The sequence below is a fragment of the Coregonus lavaretus genome (genome assembly GCF_964263955.1).
Source record: "Coregonus lavaretus genome assembly, contig: HAP1_SCAFFOLD_75, whole genome shotgun sequence".
Classification (NCBI taxonomy): domain Eukaryota; kingdom Metazoa; phylum Chordata; class Actinopteri; order Salmoniformes; family Salmonidae; genus Coregonus; species Coregonus lavaretus.
In genome coordinates this window covers 613,224-635,550 of record NW_028165182.1, presented here as the reverse complement: position 1 = coordinate 635,550, position 22,327 = coordinate 613,224, and positions in this window count along the sequence as shown.

The window sequence follows — 22,327 nt, the reverse complement described above, 5'->3', positions numbered from 1 at the left end:
ATGGGCCCAGGTCAAAAGTAATGCACTAATAAGAGAATAGGCACCTTCAGTCAGGATAGATAGATTAGATAGATAGATTAGATAGATTAGATAGATTAGATAGATTAGATAGATTAGATAGATTAGATAGATTAGATAGATAGATAGATAGATAGATAGATCCAAAGGTGTTATTTTGTGTGTCTGATTGTAGTGTTGGCCTGTAGGAATTCGATTGCACATGCATTTATCAAGGCACAGGTACAATTTAAATAATGTTGATACAATAATGTGTGCTCTTGTAGGTTTGTAGGTCAAACTAATTAAACGTGGTTATTAATTGGTTCTACTACAAAGAGCATGCGACTACACTGGATCTCCCTCATATTGTCACAGTGGTAAAGGTCACACTAATTGGATATTGGATTAAAAAATGTCCAACATGTTTTCTACCAATTGGCTAAGGGTACAGCCACACAGGGATATTGAGTCAGAATGTTATGGATTGAGATAAGGATGTTTCAATGGGATTCATCACTTGACGGATAATGGACACCGGAGAGGATTGTCCTTCAAAATATGCACATAATGTTTTCCTTTGTGTGAATGCAACTACAAAAAGTTGAACTTTTGACAGATAAATGCATTTGCCTTTTCATATTTCTCTGTGTGTCCTTAGCCTGAATGGTTGAGCTTCCATCAAATATAGATTAGGTGACATTTATGCAATGTCCACAAATGACCTTCCCTAAATTATGATTGATATTGAATAGAATAGATCTTTATTTATCAATTCATAGGGATATAGCGTCCCTTATCTCATTGGTTTTCGTCTAGTCTACAGTATCAATCACAGTATCAATCACCATCTTGGTATGGAGAATGAATCATTTTGAAGTTAAACATGGGAATATGTATCAATTTATCTTAGAAATACTGTGATATTGCTTAATGTACAGTGAGGGAAAAAGGTATTTGATCACCTGCTGATTTTGTACGTTTGCCCACTGACAAAGAAATGATCAGTTTATCATTATAATGGTAGGTTTATTTTAACAGTGAGAGACAGAATAACAACAAAAAATCCAGAAAAACGCATGTCAAAAATGTTATAAATTGATTTGCATTATAATGAGGGAAATAAGTATTTGACCCCTTCTCAATCAGAAAGATTTCTGGCTCCCAGGTGTCTTTTATACAGGTAACGAGCTGAGATTAGGAGCACACTCTTAAAGGGCTCCTAATCTCAGTTTGTTACCTGTATAAAAGACACCTGTCCACAGAAGCAATCAATCAATCACAATCCAAACTCTCCACCATGGCCAAGACCAAAGAGCTCTCCAAGGATGTCAGGGACAAGATTGTAGACCTACACAAGGCTGGAATGGGCTACAAGACCATCGCCAAGCAGCTTGGTGAGAAGGTGACAACAGTTGGTGTGATTATTCGCAAATGGAAGAAACACAAAATAACTGTCAATCTCCCTCGGCCTGGGGCTCCATGCAAGATCTCACCTCGTGGAGTTGCAATGATAATGAGAATGGTGAAGAATCAGCCCAGTACACGGGAGGATCTTGTCAATGATCTCAAGGCAGCTGGGACCATAGTCACCAAGAAAACAATTGGTAACACACTACGCCGTGAAGGACTGAAATCCTGCAGCGCCCACAAGGTCCCCCTGCTCAAGAAAGCACATATACAGGCCCGTCTGAAGTATGCCAATGAACATCTGAATGATTCAGAGGAGAACTGGGTGGAAGTGTTGTGGTCAGATGAGACCAAAATCGAGCTCTTTGGCATCAACTCAACTCGCCGTGTTTGGAGGAGGAGGAATGCTGCCTATGACCCCAAGAACATCATCCCCACCGTCAAACATGGAGGTGGAAACATTCTGCTTTGGGGGTGTTTTTCTGCTAAGGGGACAGGACAACTTCACCGCATCAAAGGGATGATGGGCGGGGCCATGTACCATCAAATCTTGAGTGAGAACCTCCTTCCCTCAGCCAGGGCATTGAAAATGGGTCGTGGATGGGTATTCCAGCATGACAATGACCAAAAACACACAGCCAAGGCAACAAAGGAGTGGCTCAAGAAGAAGCACATTAAGGTCCTGGAGTGGCCTAGCCAGTCTCCAGACCATAATCCCATAGAAAATCTGTGGGTGGAGCTGAAGGTTCGAGTTGCCAAACGTCAGCCTCTAAACCTTAATGACTTGGAGAAGGTCTGCAAAGAGGAGTGGGACAAAATCCCTCCTGAGATGTGTGCAAACCTGGTGGCCAACTACAAGCAACGTCTGACCTCTGTGATTGCCAACAAGGGTTTTGCCACCAAGTACTAAGTCATGTTTTGCAGAGGGGTCAAATACTTATTTCCCTCATTAAAATGCAAATACATTTATAACATTTTTGACATGCGTTTTTCTGGATTTTTTGGTTGTTATTCTGTCTCTCACTGTTCAAATAAACATACCATTAAAATTATAGACTGATCATGTCTTTGTCAGTGGGCAAACGTACAAAATCAGCAGGGGATCAAATACTTTTTTCCCTCACTGTATGGGGTTGGTGGTTACTATCGAGGAAGCCATCACCATGCCCACCATGCCGAATCACCCCAATTTACCAATCACTGGAGTTCTTCCTGAAGCCAGAACCAATGAGATCATGGCATGCTGGGTCAACAAACAGCCAAAACATCCAATCCAACGTCTCCTGTCGAAAATGAAAACATGTGTCGGTTTCATCCCAATAGAGTCCCAGTAAGTGGATTAGTAAACAGCATCTCCACACTGTTAAACCCACACGGCCCCTTGATAAGGACTTAACACAGAGTGAGGGGAGTGGCAATCCTGTTAGGCTAGGGCTGCGTCTCAAATGGCAACCTATTCCCTATGTAGTGCACTTATTTTGACCCTGGGCCCAATGGGTTCTGGTAAACAATTGTGCATTACGTAGAGAATATGATGCCACTTAGGATGCATCCATAGCCTATGGGACGACAGGGAGGGGGCCTGCGGCTGGAATGGGATGGGGGAAATGGGCATAGGGATGAGGGGCTTGGGAGTATCACCGGAGGCTCTTGGCTAATCCTTACCACAGGGTCTCCCATGGGTCAATCGCTTCTGATACCGACTTCTGTCCACTTTCCTCTCAGGACCACCGAGAGGTTACAGAGCAGCAGCAGCACCAATGCCAGGTTAGCCTGATCCCAGATCAGTTTGTACTGTCTAGCCAACTATAGTCGTTTGGCATGGCAATGTAAGAATATTCGAAGATAAATGTACACAACGCAGAGGACTAGTGGTCAAGAGGGAATTTACGATCAATTGAAATAGTTGTTTTTATTCATAGCTACATGTGGCAAGTTTCATTGGTCCAAATGGTCTATACATTGAGCCTGAAACAGGATACTTGGGGGGTTGGCCATTGGCCCAATTTAATTGCAAGGAATTCTAATTGGTCAGCCACATGCTAGGCTTGAGGCAATAAACTACATCCTGTTTGTCTCTTTGTTCAGTGGAGAAACATTGAAAACAGGGAAGAATGAACATCTACCATCTACTTCCCAACATAACAACTATGATTTGTTCTCTTTGAATAAATATATTTTTCTCCCCCTGATTTTCTTTGGGGTCTGTGTTATTGAAGAATAACATCAACTGCTAACAGCAATGACCATAGGAGTTGGCAAGAGCACAAACAAATCTGGGACCAGGCTAACCAACTGTAGCTGGAGAACAAAGCTCTGACGAGAGTAGCTAGGGTTATGGTTCCATTTAACAATATAGTATTAGTAACAATGGAAACCGATACCTATAGCAGTGTAGGGCTTTTAGAAAGTTAAAACATTTATCAACATCTCACGTACCTAACACAACATCATGAGAAGAACACAAAACTTACACCAGTAAAACACCAGATCACCTTAGTTTACTTTAATCAGTCACAAGCTTCCTTTGGATTGCCTCATCTGTTTAGAAATGCATGTGTCCTCTCCACTTTCTACTGCCTTTGCCTCTTCTATTCCCCATACAGCCTTTGCCAGCCCAGCATGTGTTCTGCGGCCATCCTGTCCCTCACCAAAGAGATGAGTTATGTCACCTTTAGCGGGCACCGAAGGTGAAATGACATTTGAGCGCTGTGCCAAATGAGAGTGCAGTCTCCACTCAAACGCTCCTGTCAGAATTGATCACTGTTATTTCGGCGTGGCGCTCCAACAGGGTCCCGGGCGGCTCACCCCAATACTGCATTAAGTTAGTCCAGATAGAAGCCCTCAGCTTGGCCCCTACTGGATAAATATGATTAGAGGGGGCCTAATAGCACATTGTGGGGAGAGCACTATAGTGTATGAAGAGAAGACAGAGAAGACACAGTCAGGACTTACCCTCTGTATCATCCCCCTCTCCTCTACCTCATCTCCTTCTCCCACTCTCTCAGTTCACTCTATTCATTGTCCCTCTCACTCTCTCTCTTTCTCTCTCTCCACATCAGAGTGTATTATGGCGTTACGGTCACCTTGGGGTGTGATGGGAACAGAATAGACTACTCAACAGACAGTGAAATCAAGTTAGCTGTTATTGGTTTTAGGCCCCACTGAATGATCAGTATTCTGTAAATGCGCACACACACACACACATACACAAACACACACACACACTTGAGAACTGCTTATAACAAAGAAAAAAGTTGGCTTATGGAGAACTTTGCAAATACCCATGGCCATGACTGTGTTGTACAAAGAAGCAAATTTGTAATAATAATACAATGAGTGGTTGTGTGCATCTCTTACCACATTGTGATGCTTCTTGAGATAGCCATGCCATCATCTTTGCTCTGAATGGTTAAGAAACATACTCTTAATTGTTCCAGAAAGTTTATTGAATAGATGTGAAATAGATTAAATACGTTTGTTGGAGAGAGCTATTGGTTTGTTCCCTGAATACAATGCCTTTTATGTCCTTGTGACATTATGTGTGTACATTTTGATAAAACACAACATTTAACAGTTGGATCACTTACATCTACACTCTAACACTCCAATTGTAGTGTGTTTTCATTCAAATGAATTAGTTGTTTTCTCTTCAAATCCAAATTTTGGCATGTCCCACATCGTTTGTTTGACTTCTAGGAAGATTTTAACTCACTTAACACCATAATTTCCCCAAGTTTTCACCCTCATTGTAAAGCCCTAGTTATGTCATTTCTGAAGATTGTTAATTAATTTACATTCTTCCTTCAGATTTAAGGTCAACCCTGTTACGTGAACTGAACTCTTGTTTTAATATGGAAAAAACATTCCTTTAAAAAATATATGAAAAAAGAACATTGAGCATCTAATAGTGAAATCATGTGTAAAAGCAGGTGAACTGGTGGAAAACAGTTTTTTATACATTTGGAGAACGAAAGCTTACTAAGATAATGAAAGCTGAATGTTCTGGGAACTTGTTTTTAAATTAGGTAGTGTCATGTAAAATCTTCCCAGTGTGAAATAGTTCCCAATCGTTCTGATTGTGCTGTGATTGTGACGTCATGTTGTAAAATGTTTCACAGCGTGAAAATGTTCCCAGTCAATAATTGCACGCTCGTCTGTGTGGATGGCTGAGCTCGTGCAGATGTTTCTCTCACACCCCCTATTTAGCTAGCTAACTAGCATAACTGATCGAGATGGCTTGTTCTCAGAGGTGTGCAGTTTGAACTTGTTTTTATAGCTAGCTAGCTAACTAACAAACAAACAAACAAATATATGCACTGTCAATCGAAAACTTTGCGCCCAAGTCTCTGCTCACATCAACCCTCAGCAATTTTACGCGTGAGTCCGGTTATTTATATGCTGACCTCACGCCTCAACAAGCTTCTGATTGGTCAGAGTCAATACTCCTGGCCACCATTGATTAGCGGATGTGTGAAGCAAATGCACGTGCCCACAGAACAGTTTTTTTAGGTCGAGGGAGGGTGTGAGAAACATCCGCACGAGCTCAGCCATCCACATAAAGAGATGCAATTATTAAACTGGGAACATTTTCAATCTGGGACAAATTTTACAGCATGACGTCACAATCAGAATACAATCAGAATGATCAGAACGATTGGGAACTATTTCATGCTGGGAAGATTTTTACATGACAGGTGGCAGGGAGGTTCTGTGAGGTTCCTTACATTCTAAGAACGGAATTGATAGATTATTTAAAGGCATTAAATAACATACTTAGAATATTCTCTGCTGCAAAAGTTTTGTTTTCTTAACACTCTAAAAGGTTGTCTAGAGTTTTTTGAATAACATTCTTAAAACTGTCACTGGGATTTTTTTAAACACTGCTAGCTTACATTCGATTAACTTTTTGAACTCCAAGCACAGATACAGATGTTGGATCTTAATTTGACCCCTCCTGCAGCAGGAGGATTTGAATGAGTGATATTTAGAATCGCCGCCAGGGGGCAGCTGGAAGCGGTATTTGTATGCTATACAATAACTTAGACTGCAGGTCCATGAGACGTCAGTTCAAGAAGCCTATGTAGGCTATGTGCAGGCTGCACTGCATCTCGTGTGAATTATTATGTGGATTATAATCAATTGAAATTTGTAGGGGGTAGATGTATTTTTCGTTAGGGAAAATAATTTGTTTTCATCAATTGTTTTATTATTGTCACGCCTACTCCTGTTCCCTCTCTCTGGCGCTCAACAACGCCTGTCTACTTACCACAGGTCCTGGCAACCCACATTATGCACACCTGGCAACCATCATTACCTTGATTACTTCCCCTTTATTTAGCCCTCAGTAGCCTCAGTCTTCAGGCAGTATTGGTTTTATTCACGTTCAGTACGCTTCTCCTGTTTCGTTTATCTGCTTATTCTCATTATTACACTCACCTTCTGCACCTGCTTCCTGACTCCTAGCGTATACGTTACATTTATATGTTCAAGGCAAGCAATAGGCCAAAAAATATATATTATTTGTTACTTTTTTTTAGGGGGTAGATCAGCTTTAATATTTCAGATAGATTGTAACTTCCATCAAAGTAATTGTCTGCATCACTTCCAATCCCCCATATGTTTTTTTTCTTGCATATACAGTTGAAGTCGGAAGTTTACATACACCTTAGCCAAATACATTTAAACTCAGTTTTTCACTATTGCTGACATTTAATCCTAGTAAATATTCCCTGTTTTAGCTCAGTTAGGATCACCACTTTATTTTAAGAATGTGAAATGTCAGAATAATAGTAGAGAGAATTATTTATTTAAGCTTTTATTTCTTTCATCACAGTCCCAGTGGGTCAGAAGTTTACATACACTCAATTAGTATTTGGTAGCATTGCCTTTAAATTGTTTAACTTGGGTCAAACGTTTCGGGTAGCCTTCCACAAGCTTCCCACAATAAGTTGGGTGAATTTTGGCCCGTTCCTCCTGACCGAGCTGGTGTAACTGAATCAGGTTTGCAGGCCTCCTTGCTCGCACAGGCTTTTTCAGTTCTGCCAACACATTTTCTATAGGATTGAGGTCAGGGCTTTGTAATGGCCACTCCAATACCTTGACTTTGTTGTCCTTAAGTCACTTTGCCACAACTTTGGAAGTATGCTTGGGGTCATTGTCCATTTGGAAGACCCATTTGCGACCAAGCTTTAACTTCCTGACTGATGTCTTGAGATGTTGCTTCAATACATCTACATAATTCTCCTTCATCATGATGCCATCTATTTTATGAAGTGCACCAGTCCCTCCTGCAGCAAAGCACCCCCACAGCATGATGCTGCCAACCCCGTGCTTCACGGTTGGGATGGTGTTCTTCGGCTTGCAAGCGCCCCCTTTTTCCTCAAAACATAACGATGGTCATTATGGCCAAACAGTTCTATTTTTATTTCATCAGACCAGAGGACATTTCTCCAAAAAGTATGATCTTTGTCCCCATGTGCAGTTGCAAACCGTAGTCTGGCTTTTTTATGGCGGTTTTGGAGCAGTGGCTTCTTCCTTGCTGAGCGGCCTTTCAGGTTATGTCGATATAGGACTCGTTTTACTGTGGATATAGATACTTTTGTACCTGTTTCCTCCAGCATCTTCACAAGGTCCTTTGGTGTTGTTCTGGGATTGATTTGCACTTTTCGCACCAAAGTACGTTAATCTCTAGGAGACAGAACGCCTCTCCTTCCTCAGCGGTATGACGGCTGCGTGGTCCCATGATGTTTATACTTACTTTATACTTGCGTACTATTGTTTGTACAGATGAACGTGGTACCTTCAGGCGTTTGGAAATTGCTCCCAAGGATGAACCAGACTTGTGGAGGTCTACAATTATTTTTCTGAGGTCTTGGCGTATTTCTTTTATAATAATAATAATATAATATGCCATTTAGCAGACGCTTTTATCCAAAGCGACTTACAGTCATGCGTGCATACATTTTTTTTTTTGTGTATGGGTGGTCCCGGGGATCGAACCCACTACCTTAGCGTTACAAGCGCCATGCTCTACCAGCTGAGCTACAGAGGACCACCACTTTTGATATTCCCATGATGTCAAGCAAAGAGGCACTGAGTTTGAAGGTAGGCCTTGAACTATATCCACAGACACACCTCCAACTGACTCAAATGATGTCAGAATTATCAGAACCTTATAAAGCCATGACATCATTTTCTGGAATTTTCCAAGCTGTTTAAAGGCACAGTCAACTTAGTGTATGTAAACTTCTGACCAACTGGAATTGTGATACAGTGAATTATAAGTGAAATAATCTGTATGTAAACAATTGTTGGAAAAATTACTTGTGTTACGCACAAAGTAGAAGACCTAACCGACTTGCCAAAACTATAGTTTGTTAACAAGAAATTTCTGGATTGGTTGAAAAATGAGTTTTAATGACTCCAACCTAAGTGTATGTAAACTTCCGACTTCAACTGTATATAAAACGATACAAGATTCAAGACTTCGTGCTTACAGAATTCTTGCCACCAAGAAAATGTTGAATATTTGGAGCACACAATAATCGCAGCTCTGTAGATTTTGTTATGAGGATACAGAATCAATAGACCATTTGTTCTGGTATTGCCCTCATTTAGCCTGTTTCTGGTCTCAGGTTCAGGAATGGCTGAAAAAGCATAACAATCTAAAATTGACCCTAGAAATAGCATTGATGTGAAATCTGGAGAGACCTGGTCAGTCAATTACTTATATACTAATACTCTTAGTAAAAGTATTTGTCTTCAACTCGCAATCTGTGGATTCTATTCGATTAGATCGATTCAAATTGTATGTTAAACATCACATCATAGTTTAAAGATATATGGCGCGTAGAAATCCGAAGAGGGTGGCCAGCAGAGATTGGTGGGATGGGCTGTGGGAAACTAGGAGATCAGCTCACAATAATGTCCGGAAAGACGGAAATGGAATGGCATCAAACACCTGGAAACCATATGTTTGACGTATTTGATACCATTCCACTGATTCCGCTCCAGGTCATTACCACAAGCCTGTTCTCCCCAATTAAGGTGCCACCAACCTCCTGTGATGTGCACACACACACATACACACATGTAAATAGTGCCACACATGCACTCAAATGTATAAAGTTGGTCAAGGTGTTTTTGCATTATTGTTTTCTGTTGTTGTTTTTCTCTTTTTTCTCTTTTGTTCATTTTGTTGGTTGTTGGTGCATTGGGGGACGGTGGCTTGAGAGGGGGGTTTGGGGGTGGGGAATGGAGGGAGAGTTTTTTTTTTCTCAGGGGGTGGTGGGATGTGGGGTACTTTGGGGAGAGGTCTTTGGGAGGGGTCTCGGATGGTTGGTGGCCTGGCGTTGGGAGCTTGGGCCGGTGGCTGATAGGTTGCTGGTTCGAGATCTGACGACTTGCCCTTTGGCGGAGTGCTTGAACCTGTTTGCTCCTGTGGGTCCAGATGACTGAATGTAATGTGAATGTTGAGCGGCTTCACTGCAGGTGGATTGTATGTGTTAATATAAAAACTATAAAAAATAACGTAAGTTGAGACCCCGAAACATACTCACTTTACACTACTGTAATAAAAACTGATTACAATTTTTCTCTTTGACCAAGTGGATCATTTATCTTTAGGCTCCCCTACTGGTATATATAAAACAAATTATAGATCGAACTCCATTAGATTATATGCATAACTTTTTCTAAATTACAAAATATTATATAAATGTACCTCAAAATCATTTTGTTGGAGGGACTTAAAAAGTTGAGATGAGAAAGAGGATTTTTTTTTGTTGAGCAAGACTAGTGCCATCCAGGAAAAGTGTTGAAAATGTTTCGGTGACATACAGTGCATTTGGAAAGTATTCAGACCCCCTTGGCTTTTTCCACATTTTGTTACGTTACATCCTTATAAAAATATATATAATTCTCATCAATCTACACACAATACCCCATAATGACAAAGCAAAAACAGTTTTAGCAAAATTATTGCACACCCGAGCCACTGCCTGTTCACCCCGCTATCATCCAGAAGGCGAGGTCAGTACAGGTACATCAAAGCTGGAACCGAGAGAATGAAAAACAGCATCTATCTCAAGGCCATCAGACTGTTTAATAGCCATCACTAGCACATTAGAGGCTGCTGCTGCCTATTGAAATCACTGGCCACTTTAAGAAATGGAACACTAGTCACTTTAATAATGTTTACATATCTTGCATTACTCATCTCATATGTATATACTGTACTATATTCTATAATATTCTACTGTATCTTAGTCCATGCTGCTCTGTCATTGCTTGTCCATATATGTATATATTCTTAAATTCCATTCCTTACTTATATATACTGTGTGTATTGGGTATATGTTGTGAAATTGTTAGATATTACTTGTTAGATATTACTGCACTCTCGGAGCTAGAAGCACAAGCATTTCGCTACACCCGCAATAACATCTGCTATACACGTATATGTGACAAATCAAATTTAATTTGACATTTATTAAAAATAAAAACTGAAATATCACAAATGTTTGCTAATTTATTAAATATAAAAAACAGAAATACCTTATTTACATAAGTATTCAGAACCTTTGCTATGAGACTTGAAATTGAGCTCAAGTGCATCCTTTTTCCATTGATCATCCTTGAGATGTTTCTACAACTTGATTGGACATGATTTGGAAAGGCATATAAGGTCCCACAGATGACAGTGCATGTCAGAGTAAAATCCAAGCCATGAGGTCGAAGAAATTGTCCATAGAGCTCCGAGACAGGATTGTGTCGAGGCACAGATCTGGGGAAGGGTACCAAAAAATGTCTGCAGCATTGAAGGTCCCCAAGAACACATTGGCCTCCATCATTCTTAAATGGAAGAAGTTTGGAATCACCAAGACTCTTCCTAGAGCTGGCCGCCCGGCCAAACTGAGCAATCGGGGAGAAGGACCTTGGTCAGGAAGGTGACCAAGAACCCGATGGTCACTCTAAGAGAGCTCCAGAGTTCCTCTGTGGAGATGGGAGAACCTTCCAGAAGGACAACTTTCTCTGCAGCACTCCACCAATCAGGCCTTTATGGTAGAGTGGCCAGACGGAAGCCACTCCTCAGTAAAAAGACACATGACAGCCCGCTTGGAGTTTGCCAAAAGGCACCTATAGGACCCTCAGACCATGAGAAACAAGATTATCTGGTCTGATGAGACCAAGATTGAACCCTTTTCCTGAATGCCAAGTTCACATCTGGAGGAAACCAGGCACCGCTCATCACCTGGTGGTGGCAGCGCATGCTGTGGGGATGTTCCGGGACAAGTCTCTGAATGTCCTTGAATGGCCCAGCCAGAGCCCGGACTTGAACCTGATCAAAACATCTGGAGAGGCCTGAAAATAACTGTGCAGTGACGCTCCCCATCCAACCTGACAGACATTGAGAGGATCTGTAGAGAAGAATGGGAGAAACTCCCCAAATACAGGTGTGCCAAGCTTGTAGCGTCATACCCGACAATACACGAGCCTGTAAACACTGCCAAAGGTGCTTCAACAAATTACTGAGTAAAGGGTCTGAATACTTATGTAAATGTGATATCAGCAAAAAAAATCTAAAAACCAGTTTTTGCTTTGTCATTATGGGGTATTGTGTGTAGATTGTTGAGGGGGAAAAAACAATTTAATCAATTTTAGAATAAGGCTGTAACCTAACAAAATGTGGAAAAAGTGAAGGGGTCTGAATACTTTCCGAATGCACTGTGAAGTGGTTTCTGTAAGAATTACAGGAGGGGGTGGGGGGGACATTTAAAAGAAAAGATATTACCATTTATACAGTAAATGGTAAAATTGCCAGATATGATTGCATTTTAGAACCGATTCAAGATGAATGGTTTTGACCACTAACGTTTTAGGCAAATTAATTTTGCATGGCCCGGTGCCCTGGTTGTGCATGGTTTGCTTAATTTCGACCATTCCATTGATCCTAAAGAGATATCTCCACCCACCTGGGCACCGGGCCATGCAAAATTAACTTGCCCATTGCTTCAATACACGCTCCAAACCGTTCAATAGTTAGGCTATCCATATTACTGGAGCTTATATTCTTTCTATTTCTGTGGCAGATTCATGGCAGCAATTCAGATAGCCACAATTTAGCTAATGCATTGAGATAGCCTATAGCTGCGGAATTTAGATAATGCATTGACATATACTGTAGCTAGCTAGCTTGCTGAAATTATAACAGAGAGAACAAATTATATACCTATTTGATAATGTCTGTGTGCATGTTCAAATATGAATGAAGTCTGGAATCCAACATGGTTTCACTGGAATTATCAAATGGCAAGAGTCAGACAAGCGTCAACCCTCAACATGTCAACAGCTTTTATAGGCACGGTTTAGCTGAGACTCATCTCTTGACAGGTAGGCTGGTAGTCTTTTTCTGAAATAATTATTTTCACCTGTCTTAACTGAAATGGTGCTCACATACCTTTCATTAGCTGGCTAAGGTTAGCATGCTAGCTAGTTACACTGACAGCTGTCAGTCAGTGCCCTATTTGTTGTTAATTCTCTGCTACACGTGGAAATCACCACAACGTTCCCACCCCTGATTCCTGAATAGGTATTAGCAGCCTGTGTCAGACTTCATTAACGAGAATTTCCTCTCTAGGACAGAAATTACTCGAAATAGGTGCGGCAACTTCCTGAGGTATGCCTTTAACTCCAAATTTTTTTTTTTTTTTTTTTTACATGAATCGATACTATTGGTTCCCCTTTACGTCTGTATGAACGTTTCACAACCATTGAATAATTAATTGTATTTAAAATAGCTTGTCATCAAACTCTTAAGTTCATTGGCTCTCAAAGTTGTCCGTCAAACCCCATATCTCCACCACAGCTCTTGAAGTGAAGCGCACATCTTCACTCCTGAGGATAGTTTTGTTCATGGGTTCTTAGCCAGACGTGATCAGAGTTAAGTTGCACTTTAATTACCTTCTGCCTTTGTAATATGATATATTTCTGGAGTAAGATAAGTATTTCTCAGATAAAACTGCTGTTGAAATTGTGTTTGGAGGGCGAGTGCAAATCAAATGGCTAGTAGCTTTGGCTAACCCAGAATCTGACAGACAAAGTTGAATCTCCTGTTTTTAGTTCCCCATATGATCTCTACTTGTTGGCTAACTAGCCACCTTGTCATTGGCACAAACAGTTAACAGATTAATCAGATGTGTGTGGCAATAACTAACTAGCTATCACATTAGGTTGCCACTAGATCCTCTGTAGCTCAGCTGGTAGAGCACGGTGCTTGTAAAGCCAAGGTAGTGGGTTCGATCCTCGGGACCACCCATACACAAAAATGTATGCACGCATGACTGTAAGTCGCTTTGGATAAAAGCGTCTGCTAAATGGCATATTATTATTATTATTATATTAGATAACTGGCTGTGTGTGTGTGCGTGTGTGTCTGTCTAAAAGTAATTCTGTTTTTATGACAAAAGGCCTATAAGCACATCTGTCATACAGTCAGTGTATCATCTCAGTATGAGTTGTGCCATATACTGGGGGTGTATGTCTTTTTATTTACAGCTTGTAGCGGAACAACCGAGGGGGAAGAGAATGCGCCAGCCTAGCCCTTGATCATGACTCACAGTTCCATTACAATACACATACGTCATTGGATGAAGGCATCTTCTGAATGGGGGAGTTTTGTTAAGAGCCCCAACGCTTAATCTGAACATTAACAGGCATTGCTTGGGGTACGCCTTTGGAAGCTTGAAGTTATTATCTTTCATATCAGTGAGATTTTTTTTTTTTTTTTTACAAAATGTTAAATTGATACACACCTTGATAGGGTTAGTGTTCCCATACGGCCATATCTCCATGTTACAGTGCTTGTTTATGGAAGACAAGAGGCGACCACCTGTGCTAATTAGCTATCTAGCATCCTCTGAACACCTGAGTGTAAGCGTAACTCGGGAAGTGTAGCGGAAGTGTAGTTTCATCTGATTGAGGCACCCATAGCTGTATTTGTTATTTTAAGGATTCTTGCTCGCTGATGAAATATTTGATTATTGACGTTTCTTAATGTTCAAACACACCGTTGGGATTGTTAATTTTTTACTCTTACTTGAGTAGTTTCTTAAGAGGGCTACTTTAATTTTTACTTGACTAGATTACAATCTAAGTGACAGTACTTTTACTTAAGTACAGATTTTCAGTACTCTACCCACCTACAACTAACTATAAAACGTGGGCGAGCATCCACACTGGAGAAAAGCTTATCATTCTACAGTACGCCTACATCTGTCAATCAACTGACAGCCCAAATCAGCTCATCAACTCAGCCAGGGAAACACAAACAGCCTATTATCGGTTTTCACACCTTTCATTATGTGACAATGGATAGGCTAACGGGTAGCCTACAAAATGTAGCCTATTGGAATATATTCAAATAATAAGGGGCCTATTGCAACCACTGATGGCACTAGATTATCACCAGCTGATACTCATTAACCATCAATATGCGTACAGCTGATCTCAATTGCAACCATTATTGGTCACCTCATTACCGCCCCCTAAAAGATGTTACCTTAGTCAGATATCTGTATATAATGATGAGATGCTCATGTCTCCACCCTAACTATGGGAGTCGTTGTCCTAAAGGCCAACCTGGACTCAGAGATAGACGTAACATAGTAAAGGTAAATCCGGGAGACAACAATAAGTATGATATGTAAAGTTTTGTATGGTATGTATTAATTTGTGGATGTCCATCATCCATTTCTTATGGTATGTTACGAATTGCAATTTGTACAATATATTATCAGTTTGCGAAACGTATGATATGTTTTACGAATTCCAATCTGTTGTTAGGAGTTAGGTTAAAGGGTTAGAAATAGGGTTAGGGTAAGGATTAGCTAACATGCTAAGTAGTTTCAACGTAGCTCAAAAGTAGTAAGTAGTTGCGATTTAGCTCAAATGCTAAAGTTATCTGTGATAAGATTCGAACACACAACCTTTGGTTTGCTAGTCATTCGCATTATACGCCTACCCATCCACCCTGACCAACCACCCTTTCGTTTTTTCTTAAGTAACCTTTTGTCTTATGTAACCATACCAAACGTGTAACATTATCATACTAATTAAATGCGGAAGACACATTAAGAGTCCCAGATTTACGTTTACTATGTCTAGTCTATGAGATCAGGCTGCAAAGGCAGGAAGGCAGGCGACAAGTTTAGGTGTGCATATTAAGCCCATTGAAACGCATTGGGCTTATTCTGGACAGATTTAGGCGAGAGTGAGCCCTCTCGCTCCATCTCTTCCTCTCTGCCTTAGTCCTGCTTGCAACCAAAGTCAAGATATGTTCGCCCTCTAGTGTTCCATTATTAAAGTGACCAGTGATTCCATGTCTATGTACTCGCCGACAAATTCTCACAAAGCACCCGGATCTGCGCCCCCTGTATCTCCATCTTTTCTTCATACGAATGACAAGTGGGCCTAGTCCGGGAGCAACAACGTCACTCATTAAGTAAAAACATCTTCTTCCAGTTCGAGGTGAATAAACACTGTTCTGATATCGAGAAGCTCTTTTCAGTCATAGGATACGGTAGCAGCAGCATTATGTGAAAAAAAAAAAAGTTACAAACAATGCGAAAAAACATACAAAATAGCACAATTGGTTATGAGCCAGTAAAACAGCAGCCATCCCCTCCGGATAACGAATGGCGGTGGTTCGCGGTTTCAGTTTTGCCCGAATGCTGCCATCTATCCACGTTTTTTGGTTTGGGTTGGTTTTAATAGTCACAGTGGGAACAACATCCCCTATACACTTCCTGATTAACTCAGTCCGTGTATACGTCAATATTATTCTCAGAGGCAACCCGGAACAAATCCCAGTCCGTGTGATCAAAACAATCTTGAAGCATGGATTCCGATTGGTCAGACCAGCGTTGAATAGACCTTAGCAGGGGTACTTCCTGTATGAGATTCTGCGTATAGGAAGGGAGGAGTAGGATGGAGTCATGATCTGATTTGCCAAAGGGAGGGCGGGGGAGGGCCTTGTAGCCATCCCGGAAGGGGGAGTAACAATGGTCAAGAGTTTTTGATGGGCGAGTACTACAGGCAATGGTAGCGTTTTCCTCAAATTTGCTTTGTTAAAATCCTCAGCTACAATAAATGCGGCCTCAGGATATATGGTTTCCAGTTTGCACAAACTCCAGTGTAGGTCCTTGAGGGCCGCTGTGGTATCGGCTTGAGGAGGAATATAACCGAAGAGAATTCTCTTGGGAGGTAATACGGTCGGCATTTGATTGTGAGGTATTCTAGGTCAGGTGAACAAAACGACTTGAGTTCCTGTACGTTATCACAATCACACCATGAGTAGTTAATCATGAAATATACACCACCACCTTTCTTCTTCCCGGAGAGTTCTTTATTCCTTTCTGCGCAATGTACTGAGAACCCAACTGACTGTATGGACGGAGACTGTATATCCAGAGAGAGCCATGATTCTGTGAAAAAGAGTATGTTACAGTCCCTGATGTCTCTCTGGAAGGAGATCCTCACCCTGAGCTCGTCTTCTTTACTGTCCAGGGACTGAACATTAGCGAGTAATATACCCTGAAGCGGTGGATGTTGTGCAGTCCACTCCGAATACCACTTCTCCGCCAGTGGCGTCTTGGAGCAGCCTCTGGGATAAGTTAAATTGCCCTGGGAGGTACGAGAAAGTCGTATTTCTGGTCATAATGCTGGTGAGTTACCGCCGCTCTGATATCCAAAAGTTATTTCCGGCTGTATGTAATAACACAAAAAAACGTTCTGGGCTAATAAGGTAAAAAATTACACACACACAAAAAAAAATACTGCAAAGGTGCATTGCCATGTCTGTCAGCACCATCTTCAGGTTACAGTAATAGGACCTAGGCCTAGCATTTGTGCGAGTGAGAGAGAAAATGATTGATAGCATGCCCTGATCCCAATGACTCGACTGCCCCCACATGGAGAGAAAGAGAACGGCTAATTTTAAGGGTATCGCGAGGCTCATTTGAATTTCCTGATGCAGCAGGAAAGTTCAAGACAAAAGAGTGATCAAGTTAAGATTTGACATCTGTAAAAAAGAAATTCATTTGATTAGGCATTAATCCTTAAAAGTCTATTGACGCACCGGTGCGTCAATCGAAAAAACATAAAAAAATCTCCATCAAAATGTGCCAGTTTAAGCTAGATATATATCTTCTTGTATGGGCTGTGTATAAATCCACCACACCCGCATCTGGGGTGGAAAGTGGGTGAGCTACAGCGGTGTTTGTCAGACCAGGAGACATCCCGAAAATCGCTCTTCTCACGAAAACGTCTGTATCATCCGAACGTTTGAACAGACTACACACTATGGAAAGATGAGATTCTCACGAACACGATTGCTGTTTTGCTCTACGACCCCCACAAGTGTCACGGGACTCGTCTGAAGGTACAATGCATTCGGAAAGTATTCAGACCCCTTGAATTTTACCACATTTTGTTACGTTACAGCCTTATTCTAAAATGCATTCAATTGGTTTTTTCCCTCATCAATCTACAAACAATACCCCATAATGACAAAGCAAAAACAGGTTTTTAGAAATTTTTGAAAATGTATAATAAATAAAACTACTTAAATATGACATTTGCATAAGTATTCAGACCCTTTACTCAGTACTTTGTTGAAAACAATTGGTAACACACTACGCCGTGAAGGACTGAAATTCTGCAGTGCCCTCAAGGTCCCCCTGCTCAAGAAAGCACATATACAGGGCCGTCTGAAGTTTGCCAATGAACATCTGAATGATTCAGAGGAGAACTGGGTGAAAGTGTTGTGGTCAGATGAGACCAAAATCGAGCTCTTTGGCATCAACTCAACTCGCCGTGTTTGGAGGAGGTGGAATGCTGCCTATGACCCCAAGAACACCATCCCCACCATCAAACATGGAGGTGGAAACATTATGCTTTGGGGGTGTTTTTCTGCTAAGGGGACAGGACAACTTCACCGCATCAAAGGGACGATGGATGGGGCTATGTACCGTCAAATCTTGGGTGAGAACGCCCTTCCCTCAGCCAGGGCATTGAAAATGGGTCGTGGATGGGTATTCCAGCATGACAATGACCCAAAACACATGGCCAAGGCAACAAAGGAGTGGCTCAAGAAGAAGCACATTAAGGTCCTGGAGTGGCCTAGCCAGTCTCCAGACTTTAATCCCATAGAAAATCTGTGGAGGGAGCTGAAGGTTCGAGTTGCCAAACGTCAGCCTCGAAACCTTAATGACTTGGAGAAGATCTGCAAAGAGGAGTGGGACAAAATCCCTCCTGAGATGTGTGCAAACCTGGTGGCCAACTACAAGAAACGTCTGACCTCTGTGATTGCCAACAAGTGTTTTGCCACCAAGTACTAAGTCATGTTTTGCAGAGGAGTCAAATACTTATTTCCCAATTTATAACATTTTTTACATGCGTTTTTCTGGATTTTTTTGTTGTTATTCTGTCTCTCACTGTTCAAATAAACCTACCAGTAAAATTATAGACTGATCATGTCTTTGTCAGTGGGCAAACATACAAAATCAGCAGGGGATCAAATACTTTTTCCCTCACTATAATTAACTACTTTGAGAGCGAGAGAGAGAGCAAGAGAGAGGCGTGGACTTTCTGCACTATAATTTGTATTTTGGGGAACATTTGCCTGTAGCTGTTGAGTGTCACAATTGCAATGGCTCACAAACGGTCAATGGAAATGTCAGCTAATTCTGAGCGTTAAGTGCCATTTCACATGACTTGCAAATTGTTGTGTTGCCATCTGTCACAGAATGAGATGTGCCTCTAACTACGATGCACAGTTCCTCATAGGAACACATGGTATATCAAATAAAGAGACACCAGATGGGTCTTCTTCTTTTAAGGAGACCGGAGTAACAATTCCCCCCTTTGCTTTTTTTGTTTTTGTTTTTTTAACAGGACAGATGTAAGCAGCGTTGGGGAGCTGTCTTCGATCCCCCGTCGCCGAGGGGCATGTGTGGTCCAGAGTGGGAGCTTAGACCACTACAGCAGACTTAAGCACCAGATGCGTCTTCTTAACAAGATTAACAGGAAATATTGGATTTCATTTCTTATTGAAGGACTAATGTTCATGGCAATGTAAACATGTGATTGATATATCTGAAATCGCTAAAACAAATGTGCAGTCTTGGGCAAACCAAATGAGAAGTGCAAGGCATTCCCAGTGGCTGTGACATAATAATGATGTCATATTCTGCTGCCATGAAGACGGCAGGGAAAGATGTCACATGTGTTTTGTTAATTGGTCAGATAACCGGATTACAACCAGTTAAACATTTATTATTCTGGTTGCTAAAAATAAAATTAAATAAAGTATTTTACAACCAGTATAACGTGACCATGGCGCAACCAAAGACATAATAATGACGTCATTGCAACCAGTTTTTCCCGCTGGGTTTTGATGTTCTAGTGTCATGCTTCCATTTAGATTTCCTTCGATTCCTAATGATTCTATGGGGGTTATGCAAATAATGTTTAATGAGATGAGCTAATGATCCTCAGCCTATTGGTCATGTGAGATCCATTATATTGGAGTGTCCTTGAGCACTATGTAAATCTGTTGGGTATGTACTGTTTGAAAGACTGTGTCCTCCTGTTGCGGAAACCTCTCTCTCACTCTGTCTCCCTCCATCTCTCTCTCTCGCTCTCTCACAGTATGGGCGGAACACCCGGAGCTTCCGTATTACCTGATTAACAGCAAACATCTGCTTCTCTCTGCCACACAGTCGTCCGGTGATGAGGAATCCTCTCTCTTGTAGTCTTTGGGTGTTTGTGAGTGACACCGCCCTCTCCACCTCATGTTCCCTTTATACTCTCTCAGGCCAATCTCCCCCAACCTCCTCTCAGCCCCAACCGACCTCCCCTCGGCCCCCTGGTTAGCCAGCAGGCTGCGACCCGCCTGGCTCCGACCTGTCTTACTTGCCCAGGGTCGCAGACGGCCAGGGCTAATGTGACAGACACATCTGCTAATCAACCGCCGAAGCAGGTACTCACCAGCTGTGTTCGGATGTAAGGGGTTGTTCGGGTTGGCCTGCAGGAGCCCCATGATGCATCTCTGCTGACTGAGACAGACGGGCAGATGCACTCGGCTCCACAGAGGAAGGAGAGAGCGTCCTGACTTTAGCAACACCCTGGTGGAGGAGAAGAGGGATCTCGGACACAGGAAACTTGAAGCTGGAAGTTACTTTCAGATGTTTCGGGGTTGAAAACTATTTAAGGCTGTCAAATAAGAAAAGTTTTTATCATTGCGACTACAAAAACGGCCTAATCGATGACAGTATTTCCTTCTATTCTATGCCTTTTGACCAGAAAGAGCTGTAGAGAGTAGATCCCATACAAAACCAAACATTGGTTTCTTTGAAAGTTTGGAATTGATAATAATATAGGCTTCCCTATTGCAGCGATGACAATCAATGCTAACACAATGGGAAGACAAACTGCTCCAGAGCTGCAACTCTCCAAACAATCTGCACAAACAAAAGCTAACCAAGCCCTCTCTGGCACTAATTGTTAATAAGAGGGTTCAGCGTAATTCATTTTTTCTTTGTTCGTCTCTCCAATTTATCCTCTAGATTGTGTGTGTGTGTGTGTGTGTGTGATATATGTGAGTGTCTTTGGGGTCCAATCCAATCTAACACTTCTGTTTCCACTGGAAGAGCTTTTCAACAATCATTCCCAACAGGCATTGAGGCAGGCAAGAGATTGAGAGACTCGAAAACACACAGTGTATTTCCATTTCCCACCTATTCCCTTCACTAACAGATGCGTTTCATATGTAAATGGGAGTGCACCTTCGAGACTTTGTGATTGAGCTGTCGGCGAGGCAAAGTTCAACTCAGTTGTTGTAGTAACTCTTGGTGGCTTTTGATGCAGCAGTAAAGGAGCCATGGACATGGAACGACATGGAGTCACTACGTTTGCATATTGAAATAGACAGCTGCCAAACACAATTTAAGTCTTTATTGGTGTCTTTTGAGACTTGAGTGTTACCATTTACCGTGTGTTTTTACCCAATACTACAGAGCTACCAAACTACCAGAAATCAGTCATTTTCAATGGAAGGAGGTAGTGTGAGGTGACAGTGATGTGGCTGTTGGCAACACAACACAAGTTGAGCAAGGTTTAATTATCCAAATGATCGGGCATATGACGGCGCGATAACCAATCAGGGAATGTCTTACTTGATAGCTTTTATATTGTTCAGGATAGGCTACCACCCAAGTTCTGTTTTGCATGTAGTATGGTGAAGTTTCCCCTAGATGCTGATCTTGGGTCAGTTTAGCATTCTCCCCATTAATGGTTAAGGTTAGGGAAGGGGAAGCTGGTCCTAGATCTTTACCTAGGGGAAACTTCACCCCAGAGTGTTTTCCATGGTGTTCAGAAAAATCACCCACAAGGTGTGATGCCTTACTACAACGTAGTGTGAAAACGCACTGTTAATCTGTCAATATTTATGAAATCAAAACTGTTACCATTAAATATAGGAGAAATACACTGAGTGTACAAAACAATAGGAACACCTGCTCTTTCTATGACAGACTGACCAGGTGAAAGCTATGATCCCTTATTGATGTCACTTGTTAAATCCACTTTAATCAGTGTAGATAAAGAGGAGCAGACAGATTAAAGAAGGATTTTTAAGCATTGAGACAATTGAGACATGGATTGTGAATGTGTGCCATTCAGAGGGTGAATGGGCAAGACAAAATATTTAAGTGCCTTTGAATAATAATAATAAGCCATTTAGCAGACGCTTTTATCCAAAGCGACTTACAGTCGTGCGTGCATAAATTTTTTGTGTATGGGTGGTCCCGGGGATCGAACCCACTACCTTGGCGTTACAAGCGCCGTGCTCTACCAGCTG